The sequence below is a fragment of the Sinocyclocheilus anshuiensis genome, unplaced genomic scaffold, assembly GCF_001515605.1.
Source record: "Sinocyclocheilus anshuiensis isolate Anshui unplaced genomic scaffold, SAMN03320099.WGS_v1.1 scaffold308, whole genome shotgun sequence".
Taxonomy (NCBI): Eukaryota; Metazoa; Chordata; class Actinopteri; order Cypriniformes; family Cyprinidae; genus Sinocyclocheilus; species Sinocyclocheilus anshuiensis.
The window spans coordinates 487,346-500,546 of NW_015558619.1; the positions used below are offsets into that span (position 1 = coordinate 487,346).

General features: G+C 35.3%; 1 pseudogene; it reads right to left on the minus strand.

Annotated features, from left to right (window-relative positions):
• The window catches only part of LOC107680481 (CREB-regulated transcription coactivator 1-like), a 14,036-nt pseudogene extending 1,574 nt beyond the window's left edge, over positions 1-12,462 (minus strand).
• Positions 12,463-13,201: the final 739 nt, after the last annotated feature.

Consider the following 13,201-nt stretch of genomic DNA (forward strand, 5'->3'; position numbering starts at 1 on the left):
CTGTTCATTTGTTGTGTCTCCCAAAATGCGTAATAAACATGCTTTTAGTCCCGGTGTCCTCATATGAGGACATGTATGAAATCAACGTCCTGTTTCGTAACAGAAAGTCATATTTTGATTTGAAACCCCATAACATTTTCCCGAGATGTTGATTTATGACACACAGTTTAAAAATTAGATTTAAATGATAATTACAAAATACTATCATATTTCCATAAGAGTGTCACTACATTAAAATCAGACATTTTTGAAGACCAAGCAGAGGGATTGCTCATAGTGAAACATCCAAGCATTCAGTATGTCTGAAAAGCCCTGAATGTGCTCTGTACAGGACATCCAGACTTAAAACTGTGGCATGTATAGTCTCAGAGAAATTCACTAAAATATAATGTCCTCATATGAGGATGCAGGCGAAACAAACTAGAAATTTAAGTGAAATCCTGTTGGAATAATTAACAAGTATGCTTATTGTGTGGGGGGCGCTAAAGGACCTGGATAATGGATAGACCCCAAAAAGGTTGAAAGGCACAGGTATAGATATTAAAGACCCTCAGTGCAATTATAAATGTACCTCTCTGACATCTCTTGGAAAGACATTTGTATAGAGAAGTTGATGTTGAAGCAAAAGACACACAATACCTGTGAGAATGATGTTGGGGATGTTGCCATGGCTACTGTAACCAAGCTGCTGTGCGTCCTGCTGACAGCCGTGGCTCCCGGTTAGACCCATCATGGCTGCTTGTGTGTAGTTCAGTGTTGAACAGTGACTAGAGCCGCCCGGATTCTCCATCATGTTCATGTTGAACTGCTCCAGCTTCTCCATCAGCATGAGAGTTTTAAAGTCATTTGAACAATAAATTAAATAAAATTTTTTTTAACATATTATACAATTGTAACATGTTATACATACATACGTACATTCATACATACATATTTATTTATTCATTCATTCATTCATACAGGCCATGAAACTGTATGTGCATTATTTCTTAAAAATACAGCAGAACAACTTGGTAAAACACATCTAATATCAATTTTAGTGATTTATTTTATGCATTTATTATTATTATTATTAATATAATTTCATCAAATTATTAAAATAAAATCAATAAAGAAATATTACTGTAATACTACTAAACTGTATATACATAATATGCACATGTACATAAAGCACATGTACCTGGTTTGAAAGGGCATTGGTCTGTCTGGATGGAAGTTGCTGATCATAAAATGAATCTCCAAAGATGCTTCCAACCACCTGAATATGCTGTAAAGACACACATTATGAGCAATACATCTGAAGAAAATTAGCCACATACCGAATACTACTACTGATCAAAAGTTTGGAATAGTTATAATTTTTCAATGTTTTTAAAATAAGTCTCTTGTGCTCACCAAGGCTGAATTGATTTAATCCAAAATACAGTAAAAACAGCAATATTGTGAAATATTATTACAATTTAATTTTACAATTTTCTATTTGAATGTATTTTAAAATATAATGTATTCCTGTTATGCGCAGCTGAATTTTCAGCATCATTACTCCAGTCTTCAGTGTCACATGAATCTTCAGAAATCATACTAATATGATGATTTGCTGCTCATTTCTCATTATTATCAATGTTGAAAACAGCTGCACTGCTTAATATTTTGTAGAAACCCTGATGTGCTATTCAAAAGTTTAGTCTAAGATTTTTAGATTTTTTCTAAAGATTTTTGAAAAATTAATACTTTTATTCAGCAAGGACACATTTAATTGATCAAAATAAATCATTTATATTGTTAAAATGATGTCTATTTCAAATTAATGCTGTTCTTTTTAACTTTGTATTCATCAAACAATCCTTTATCATGATTTCCACAAAAATTTTAGAAATATATTTCAACAAAGAAAATAATAAGATATGTTTCTTGAGCAGCAAATTAGAATAATTTCTGAAGATCATGTGACACTGAAGATTGGAGTAATGACGCTTTGCATCACAAAAATTTTACATATTTTTAAGCAGATATCTTTTTTTAATCAATTAAATTCAGTCTTGGTGAGCATAAGAGAAAATATTTTTTTCCAAACATTTGTCCGGTAGTGTATGAAAGACTACAAAGTGAGTGCACTGAAATAGGCGGCAATGCAGAGAGAAGTACACACTGAGATGCCAATAAATTACAAAAAAATCATCAAATGAAGAATGAAACCATAGAAGTGTTATGCTTACTTGTGGTGAGCCGCCGGGTGAGAAACCCTGATTGGACACTGGAGATGAGGGTGACTGATTGGCTGAAGAGCCGGTCTGACTGCGGTACTGTTGGGAGAAAGAGATACATATCTGAATTAACCCTATCAACCTAAAGCAAACTGTGTACAGCAGAAGAAAAACATACCGAGCTGGCAGTTCCGCTTGTGGCTGTCTGTGATTGGCTGGTGGTGTTGGGGGTGGAACTTACGGTGAGAGGCAGGAGGCGTATGAGACGAATGTTCTGAGGGAGGCTGTGTGGCTGTTTCTGCAGGTCGTTCAGTAAACTCAGCAGTGAGTACTGAGACAGCTGCTGCTCCAGAGACAGGCTGTCCATCGTCATCGGCTATGACAACAACAGACCGTCAACAAATCAGAATATTCATACTCATATATTTACACTAATTCTTTGTCAATGATCCAGGGTTATTATAGTTCACTAAAACCGAAACTAAAAATAAAACATCTTCGTTATTTGAAATAAAATAAGCATTAACTGAAATAAGAACTTAAAAGACCTTTGATGCAGAGGAAACATTTCTCAATTTCATTTAGTTTAACTTGAAACACTAAAATAACTAAAACTAAAATTTTAATAAAAATGAATAAAACTACTTAGACACATTAAAAACAAACTAAATATGACAAAAACACACAACAAACTTACAAAAACTTTCAAATGAAAACAGAAAATGTTCAGAAAAAAATTCAAATTATTATTGGAAAATAATAATAGAAAAATCAATCAAATTAATGAAAATGCAATTATAAAGCACTTCACAATAGGCAATTAAAAAAAACTGCTTTCAAATGATAATTTTAGATTTTGTAATCTCAACTGTTTGATTGTCATTTTTTCAAAAAAAAAATGGATGCACCCATACTACATTTCTCTGCCAATTATTCAAAATTGAAATCTGCAGGTACCAATAGTTTGGTTTTCTAAAGGAAAGCAATCTCTTCCAACTAATGCTGTAAACTATACAGGGAAGCCTCTCATTTGGTACACTGCTATAATATTAGAGGTTAAAATTAACAACAGAGACCAATTGATGTTCTGATGTTCATTCATATTTATTTTGCACTACACCTTATAAGTGGAAAAGACTTGTGCTCCGCGCTGCTGCTTGAACTGAGGTTCTACAGCATTCTGGACAGAATAGAATCTGCTCTGATCGTCTTCAGTTTTTAAACAATGGTTGATAGTGCAGATAATTGCTTTAATAAGCCATACTGATTATTGGCCAATACACTGGTGCATCCCTCATTTAAATATTAGAATCAGACTTTCTTGGGACCTCATAGATTGCTAGAAATTAAATGATGGTCCTTTAATCACACATATTCTGAATTCAAACACAAGCCGTGCTGTTTGGGCAGGCTGGAGTCTGGCTTACCTGTGCGATGGGTATCTGGGGGGAGACGGCACATGGCAGCGTGGGAGTGGGCGGCTGTGGGCTGATATTGGGCGAGGGGGCGGGATGTTTGTCAGATCAGGTAAGGAGCCGCCGGTGCTGTGAGCAGCTGGCATCAAAGAGCTATTCATTTCTTGATCAGGAGATGGAAATATGCTGGAAATATCAAACAGAATATGCAGTGAGATGCTATATGATGCAACACATCTAAGAGAGACACATGTAAATGAGTAAATCTCAGTAATATCTTTAAATAAGCTTTAAGGCAGTATAAAATCTATACACTTTCAAAACTAAAATTATTTAGCATTTTATTTTATATTTAAGTAATAGGAATTTGTGAGGAATTAATCTCACAATTCAAAAAAAAAAGTCATTAAAACTTAATTTCTATATTCACTTTCTATATTCTGTCATAATACCAGCCATAAACATTTGAGTAGCAATTTATAATAAAGCCCCATTAGTTAATGTTGGTAAATGCATTAAATAACAATGAGCAATGCATTTGTTACACTATTTAATAATCTTTGTTAATGTTAGTAAAAATACAACTGTACATTGCTAGTTCATGTTAACTCAGGTCCATTAAATAATATCAACAGATGCAGCTTTTGATTTTTATAATGTATTAGTAAATGTTGAAAAGTCCATGTTTGAAAAGTAACTTTTGATTGTTAATTCATGTTCACTAATGTGATTAAAATAATAACTAATATTAACAAATGGAGCCTCATTGTAAAGTTTTCAGAAACATTTTTTCCTCTCTGCGAAACTGCATTAAAACTTTTTAAATTTTCATTATGGATGCTTAATGTGAGGAATAATCCAAAACAAAAAATTTTGCAGACAAGTTGTGATAGATGTTTTCTATAGGAGGAGATCTGTACAGTGTGTCTGAATCTGTCATACCACTTATATCAGCAAGTCAGAGTTTCATTCATACAGTTCAAATAAAGCCATATAATGTTGCGGTTCCATTGACCAATTATTTACCCAAACTATATTTTACCATTTAATTTTCCTTCAGACCATTTTTACCTCAATTTGGCACATGGTGAGTGTCAATTTAGGATCTAAAGTTGCAGCCACACTTCATTGTCTCTACTCATGCTAATTCAAAGGTTATTTAAGTGTTGCATGATTTCCAGCACATGGGGAAAAAAGTTTTAGTCATGATAAACTCACTTAATCCCAGGAACGTCACAGGACTCTGTATGCAGAGATGCTTTGGGCTCGTCTTGCTCCATCTCTGATTCAGTGTCCTCTGTATCTGGAGGGGTGAGCAACAGCACTGCAGAAAGAGAGGGAGATATGGATGAACTCCTACCAGGTCATTGTACATGAGAAAAAAACATATCACATATACATGTAGGTCAATGACAGTGGAAAGGGTCCACAATAAAAAGAATATTTTAAAAATCTAATTAAAACACATGCCATGTTCTCTTTATATCCATGTTGGTTTTGTCATATGATGTAACCACTAAGTAAAAAATAATAACTTATTTTCCTTACACCATAATTTCAATATTAATTCATAGAGTACATATCCTTATGTTTTGAGGAGTCACCAATATGACATTTTACTACATAAAAATGTCAAATTATCTGATATTTTAAGAGACTTTTTGACCTTGACAGTCAGTGATGAGGATCTACAGGGGTCCTTTTTTTTATTTTTTTGCATGTTTCTGCATGTTAGTTGAACCACATCATGACTTTTGGCAGACAAAAGTTTTTAAAATATTAATAAGCAGAGAAATACTTTTGTTAAAGGAGCCATTCACCCCCAAAATGAAAACATTCTCATCCTCAGGCCAGTTTGTTTCTTCATGGTGATAGTTTTGGAAAATGTAGCATTAAATCACTTGTTCACCAGTAGATCCTCTGCAGTGAATGGGTGCCGTCGGAATGAGAGTCCAAACAGCTGATTAAAACATTACAAGTAATTCACACCACTCCAGTTCATCAATTAATGTCTTGTGAAGCAAAAAGCTGCGTGTTTGTAAGAAACAGCTTCATCATTAAGGCGTCATTCAACTTTTAAGCCATCGCTTCTGGCCAAAATCCATAATAACGCTTCCTCCAGTGAAAAAGATCCGTCCCCTGTTGTTCTCTAACATCAAAATCCACCAACATATTTGTTTAGAACGGTTTTTACTTGTAAAAAGTGCATGATCTGTGCATATATCTCTCCTGATTCAGGTGAGACTACTTTTTCACTGGAGAAAGCAATATTGTGGATAGGGGATTTGTATTTTAGTCGGAAATTATTTGGTTAAAAACGTATTTATAGATTTGTTTCTTACAAACACGCAGCTTTTTGCTTCACAAGACTTTAATTGATGAACTGGAGTGGTGAGGGTTACTTGTGGATTATTGTGATGTTTTTATCAGCTGTTTGGACTCTCATTCTGACGGCACCCATTCGCTGCAGAGCATCCATTGGTGAGCCAGTGGTGTAATGCTACATTTCTCAAAAACTGTTTTAATGAAGAAACAAACTCATCTACACCTTAAAGGCCTGAAGATGTATTTGAAATGAAAATGAATTTTAATTTCATGCAGCATAGCAACAGCTAACAAAAATGGAAAAAAAACTCCCAAATTCGTACATGTTTTTACTCCTTTCGACTGCAGTTCCTGAGATCCACCAACAAAAGTGTCCTGTGGAGCTGGATTCACAGCGCTCTGGTGTAGAGCAGAGTCAGAGTTGGTTCTGCAGCAGACCAGCAGAGGTGGGAACACATAAAAACACTATGATTTATGACCTTTGAGCATGTTTTGTTGATTAGGTTATGAGAAAAGCTGCTTTACCTTCTCCAACTTGTGTCGGGAGGTGGTGACAGATATACTGAGCCATAGGGACAGCTGTCGATGTAATTAGGGTTAAGGACAATGTCTCACACACGCACATGGAAATACATATCAGTTGAGTAAAACTTGGCAGTGTTTAATAAAGCTGAAGGATATCTGACGTCCATGCTTGTCCACAGAGAGAGGTCTACGATGCGGAGAAGCGATGCGATTCCTGTCACGATACACGCGGTCCACCAGGCCGTGATGTCGGGACGTCCGACTGGTGTCTAAAACTGTCGTCTGTAAAAGAATCGGATTTAAGTGATCTTCAAATGTGTTTTCACAAGGCATCAGGACTTTTGCTGCAGTGTTGGGCAAATAAAAGCACAAAACCGGCTCCACGCAGAAGATGGACTAGCAGTATGAAAGCTCAGAGTAGGCCTGGGCGATAAAACGGTATCGATATTTATCGACGGTACACCCTCTTCGATAACGATAGAAAAAATGTTCGATATAGCGCACGATATAGGCACGTGCTATGAGTGACGCAGACCGCACACACAAACACGAACACATGCTGAATTGAGTGCTGTGCCTGCCTGTGATGATGAGATTGTGAATTAAAAAAAAAAAGAATATTAGTCGAATTTAAAATAAACATTTGCATTTGAATGCAAAAATAGTACAATCAAATGTTAGGTGTGCGTCTGGGAGCGTCATCAGTGGAGCGCGAGATGCGGTGATGATGATGTAAGTGACGTTGTTGCATTTTAATGTTTTATAAGTCTAGTCCACAAGAGGCGCAGTTGCTGCGTTATTCATTCAAAATATTAGAGAAATATATTTAATGTGCTGCATTATTTTGCTCATTGCGCACTCCTGTGGCTTCGGGAGACAAGCCAAAAGTTTCCTTCAGACCTATTTAATCTGCATATAAAACATTAGAAATTAGATATTTGTTACATTTTTATTTTGTGTTTGACTGTTAAAACAAAAAATATTTGCTGTTTGTCTCAATAAATTGGGTTAATTTAAAAATACAGTGGTTAAATTTAAACGTTTTTTTTTTTCTATTACTCTTTGTTTTAAAAAAGGTTATAAAAAATGTCAATAATTATCGATACCGAACGATATGAAACATTATATCGTTGATACATTTTTTAGCTATATGGCCCAGCCCTAGCTCAGAGCGATGAGAACCATCCCGTACATCCTTATGCTAATGTGTCATAAATGAAGAAAAATGATAAAGAAGGAAATGACGCATGTTTCCATCAACTTTGTTACATTTAACTAATTCATAAAAAAGGTTTTCCAGACAAAAATGCGAATCTTTGGTTAATACTTTGCTTTAAAAGCTGATCCGGGCCATTCCTACTACACAGCGTAAAAAGAATTTGGACCTTTAATCCACACTTAAAGATGTCTGGATGTTTTTGGATTGAGTAACAGAATATCAAAGCAAGCATCAATTTCTTAAAACATTTCACAAAAATGTTTTTAGAACTAAGAAAAGCTCCAGAATGACTTCTTTGATATTTTGTATCTAATGCAATGTCACTGAGACATTTTTAAGTGCAGAAGTGTCAATTACATTTTGGGTCCTAATATTGGACTAATATGAGTGTCCCTTATGAACTAACTTTTAAAATGATAAACTGGCAATTTCTTAAGAAACATTACAGATGTAAGTTCATAGTTTTTCTTTCTCTAATCGAAATGGTTTCGAACAAAACATGCCTTTGGCTTTGATAATATCGCTAATACAATAGTTTTCTGTCCTTAACATAATTTTCCATCCAGTTAAGACTTTTGTAACATCCCTTTAATTAACAAAAGTCTTAATGGCATCATCTTGCAAGAAGTGACAACATTTTGGTGGCGAAACAACAGCGCAGACTAAAACTCTTAGCCCCACTCTAAAAGCTGTTTGTTTCCAATTACAGAACTCGGATGACAATATAAAGAATAAAAACATAAACACACCCTCTCATAAGCTAACTCTCGATATCTCACTGAGTGATGAATAACTTTAGCTTTTATGTCCACTCTGTTAGGCTCAATATGGGTCATTTTCTTGCCAATTGTGTATATAGTTATAATAACTAGTTATAATTTAGAGTTAAAGTGTCAATTCAATTCAATTTTCAATTTCAATCAATTCTTTTAAGTTACAAAGTTGAAAAGGTATTGTATAAAAAAGTGTGGTCACATTGAAAATAGACCATTTTTTGCCTGCATGACCAACCTGAACATGAGCAAAATCTGCACGGAGAACTATTTCGCCTATTGAAATGAATGGAATTTGCCAGGCAAAATTTCACAGAGCAATGGTAAACGTGACCGCACCTTATGAGGAATGACCCTTCGAATGCACTAGGAGCGTTATCCAGTTAGGATGTTTATGAAACTGTGATTAGATCATCTGAAGGGAAATTCATTCATAAAGTGACAGCATAGTGTGCACGACAGAATTTTCAAACTTATGAAGTTTCTAAGGTCTCACCTGAAAAGGGAGGTCAGTGTTGCTATTTCCAATCTGATTGACATTGGGCAGTGACCCTCCATAGCACTGAGCTCGATTCTGGCCTAGTTGCAAATACTGGGTCTTCTGTAACTGCAGCTGTGCAAAATAACAGTGCGTGAAAAGCAGCAGTGAATGACGTAATGAATGCATGAATGAAACGTAAAGCAGATACCATGGAGTAAAACACTTTATCATGTGAAGAATGAGAAAAGCAGACCAGTGAGAGTTAATAAAAAGTAGCAAAACATGGGTATCGACTTATGTGACGCACACTAACGTATATAATACGTTCAACACCAAGGGACAAACTAATAGCTTTGTAGTAAAAAGGTGAAAATAGAGGCTGGAGCAAATTGCCCAAGCATTGTCCTCAAATTAATATTTGTAAGGGTTAGTTTATTTTTTCATTATTCCAAACATTTCACAAAAATGTTTTTAGAACTAAGAAAAGCTCCAGAATTACTTCTTTGATATTTTGTATCTAATGCAATGTCACTGAGACATTTTTAAGTGCAGAAGTGTCAATTACATTTTGGGTCCTAATATTGGACTAATATGAGTGTCCCTTATGAACTAACTTTTAAAATGATAAACTGGCAATTTCTTAAGAAACATTACAGATGTAAGTTCATAGTTTTTCTTTCTCTAATCGAAATGGTTTCGAACAAAACATGCCTTTGGCTTTGATAATATCGCTAATACAATAGTTTTCTGTCCTTAACATAATTTTCCATCCAGTTAAGACTTTTGTAACATCCCTTTAATTAACAAAAGTCTTAATGGCATCATCTTGCAAGAAGTGACAACATTTTGGTGGCGAAACAACAGCGCAGACTAAAACTCTTAGCCCCACTCTAAAAGCTGTTTGTTTCCAATTACAGAACTCGGATGACAATATAAAGAATAAAAACATAAACACACCCTCTCATAAGCTAACTCTCGATATCTCACTGAGTGATGAATAACTTTAGCTTTTATGTCCACTCTGTTAGGCTCAATATGGGTCATTTTCTTGCCAATTGTGTATATAGTTATAATAACTAGTTATAATTTAGAGTTAAAGTGTCAATTCAATTCAATTTTCAATTTCAATCAATTCTTTTAAGTTACAAAGTTGAAAAGGTATTGTATAAAAAAGTGTGGTCACATTGAAAATAGACCATTTTTTGCCTGCATGACCAACCTGAACATGAGCAAAATCTGCACGGAGAACTATTTCGCCTATTGAAATGAATGGAATTTGCCAGGCAAAATTTCACAGAGCAATGGTAAACGTGACCGCACCTTATGAGGAATGACCCTTCGAATGCACTAGGAGCGTTATCCAGTTAGGATGTTTATGAAACTGTGATTAGATCATCTGAAGGGAAATTCATTCATAAAGTGACAGCATAGTGTGCACGACAGAATTTTCAAACTTATGAAGTTTCTAAGGTCTCACCTGAAAAGGGAGGTCAGTGTTGCTATTTCCAATCTGATTGACATTGGGCAGTGACCCTCCATAGCACTGAGCTCGATTCTGGCCTAGTTGCAAATACTGGGTCTTCTGTAACTGCAGCTGTGCAAAATAACAGTGCGTGAAAAGCAGCAGTGAATGACGTAATGAATGCATGAATGAAACGTAAAGCAGATACCATGGAGTAAAACACTTTATCATGTGAAGAATGAGAAAAGCAGACCAGTGAGAGTTAATAAAAAGTAGCAAAACATGGGTATCGACTTATGTGACGCACACTAACGTATATAATACGTTCAACACCAAGGGACAAACTAATAGCTTTGTAGTAAAAAGGTGAAAACAGAGGCTGGAGCAAATTGCCCAAGCATTGTCCTCAAATTAATATTTGTAAGGGTTAGTTTATTTTTTCATTATTCTATATTTTATTACTGATTGGTTGATTTTTCCCCAGGAAAAAGATACAGCTCACTTAACATATGCTGACCAATGTTTGTTGACACTGATTTGAGAAGATTTTTTTTTTTTTTTTATGAAATACTCTTGAAAGTAAAATAGCACATTCAACAAAATGTGTGTTAATAAATAACATAAACCAAATAATAAAGTAAAAGTAGAATACAAAAAAACAAACAAACAAACATTGTTTTGGACAAATTATAATGAATGTGACAATTTGCCCTGACCTTACATTGAAATTGATCCAGACTTAACATATGCTGACCAATGTTTGTTGACACTGATTTGAGAAGACTTTTTTTTCTGTATGAAATACTCTTGAAAGTAAAATAGCACATTCAACAAAATGTGTGTTAATAAATAACATAAACCAAATAATAAAGTAAAAGTAGAATACAAAAAAACAAACAAACAAACATTGTTTTGGACAAATTATAATGAATGTGACAATTTGCCCTGACCTTACATTGAAATTGATCCAGACTTATTTTTGTATCACTTACATACTATTATAGACTTTGTTAATATATTGAATTAATTAGATTTTATTTTTAGATTTTCTGTGTTCACTTTCATTTTAATTAAAATAATTGTTGTTTTTATTATTTTTAATGTTTTACATTTTTAATTCATTTTTATTTTTTGTTTATATAGTACTTAAAATTAAACAACAAAAAAAAGTTGCCTTTACAAAAAAAAGCTGTAAGACAGAGTATTCGAGTATGGTTTTCAAGAAAATACTGAAAATGATTTTTTTTAAATGTCAAAATTCCATGTATAATTCAGTTACTCTTTTTTTTTTAATTGTTTATGAAATTTACAAGCATTTTCTAAATGACAATTGTTTCTACACAATTTTTTTTCAGTGTTGGCACCTAGTTTTATATATAAATATAGGCTATATATTTTACATGCTTTCAATGGATTTAGTTTTTGCATGTATTTGTTTTACCCAACAGCTTTCACAAAAATATGAAAATCCTAGTTGGACAGACTTTACCAACATACAAAACCTTTAGATTTTAAATTTAAAATAGTTACTAGGGTATATACATCGTGTGACAACTTGCCCCGGTCAATGACATTTCGTCATTAAATAAGCAGCTTCTGATACACACAACGAGAACGAGAAATAAAAGAGCGAAAAGCAATCACAATGCATTCAAGGCCGGAGCAGGTCTCTGTGCAGATGTGCATGACATCTGTCCAGCATCTCTCTCCAGCAGCATCCTCAGCATCTCCCGTTACGCTCAACCACCGGGACATCATTACCGTCCTTCACCGATTTGTCACGGCTCTCAGGCGACAAGAGAGCTCTTAGATCAAACACAGGCTGCATCCTACATAGCAGCTGCGCTATGCGCGCGTTTAGCCGCCGTTTCTGACACACGTACCCGCGCTGCTCGAGTGATGCTCAGGTCTTTCATGACCTCCTCAAACGCCGCCGTCTCCTCCGCCTGCTTCTGGTTGTGCAGGGCGATTTTCTCGCTGAATTTTCGCGGATTGTTTGAGGTCGCCATCTTCCGTTCTTCTCCAAAACACAGAGCGTTGCGTGAGACGCGTTGTGCGCTGCCGCGGCGTCATCACGGGAAGAGTTGTGGGCATTGGAGTCCACCTGATTCACACACACACACACACACACACACACACACACACGTCTGGTTTGCTATCCTTGTGGGGACTCTCCATAGGCGTAATGGTTTTTCTACTGTACAGACCGTATTTTCTATTGCCCTACACCAATACCCCTAAACCTACCCCTTACAGGAAACTTTGTGCAGTTTTAGATTTTCAAAAAACTTCATTCTGTGTGATTTATTAGCTTGTTTACCCGTTGACACGAGTCCCATGAGTCTGTATGTAGTCAGGTTTAAGTCCCCACCAGAATAGAAAAACAGGTACACACACACACACACTCACACACACACACACACACACTCACCAGCTGAATGAAATGTCTTCATGTGTCATGTCTTGAGAGAAGGCACCTGCTATTTATGCTGCAAAAACTAGGCCTACTATGATAAGAGGCGCTTATGATGAGGCGGCAAACGTAAAATAAAGACATGCTTGTTGGTTGTTTCTCCGCCAGAAGGAAACTGGTGTGTTAAAACTGAAAACTTTACATTTATTTTGAAATTTAATGTTCTTTATTAAAATAAATATGCACTTATTATAGCTTAGTTTTTTCTTTATTATCATAGGCTATTTCCAGGGGCGGCGCCAGAGAATTTTGAACGCAGGTGCTGAGGGGCTGCTAGATCGCAGGGGGAGCTGGGCAGTTAAAGGCACAATATGTAAGATTTTT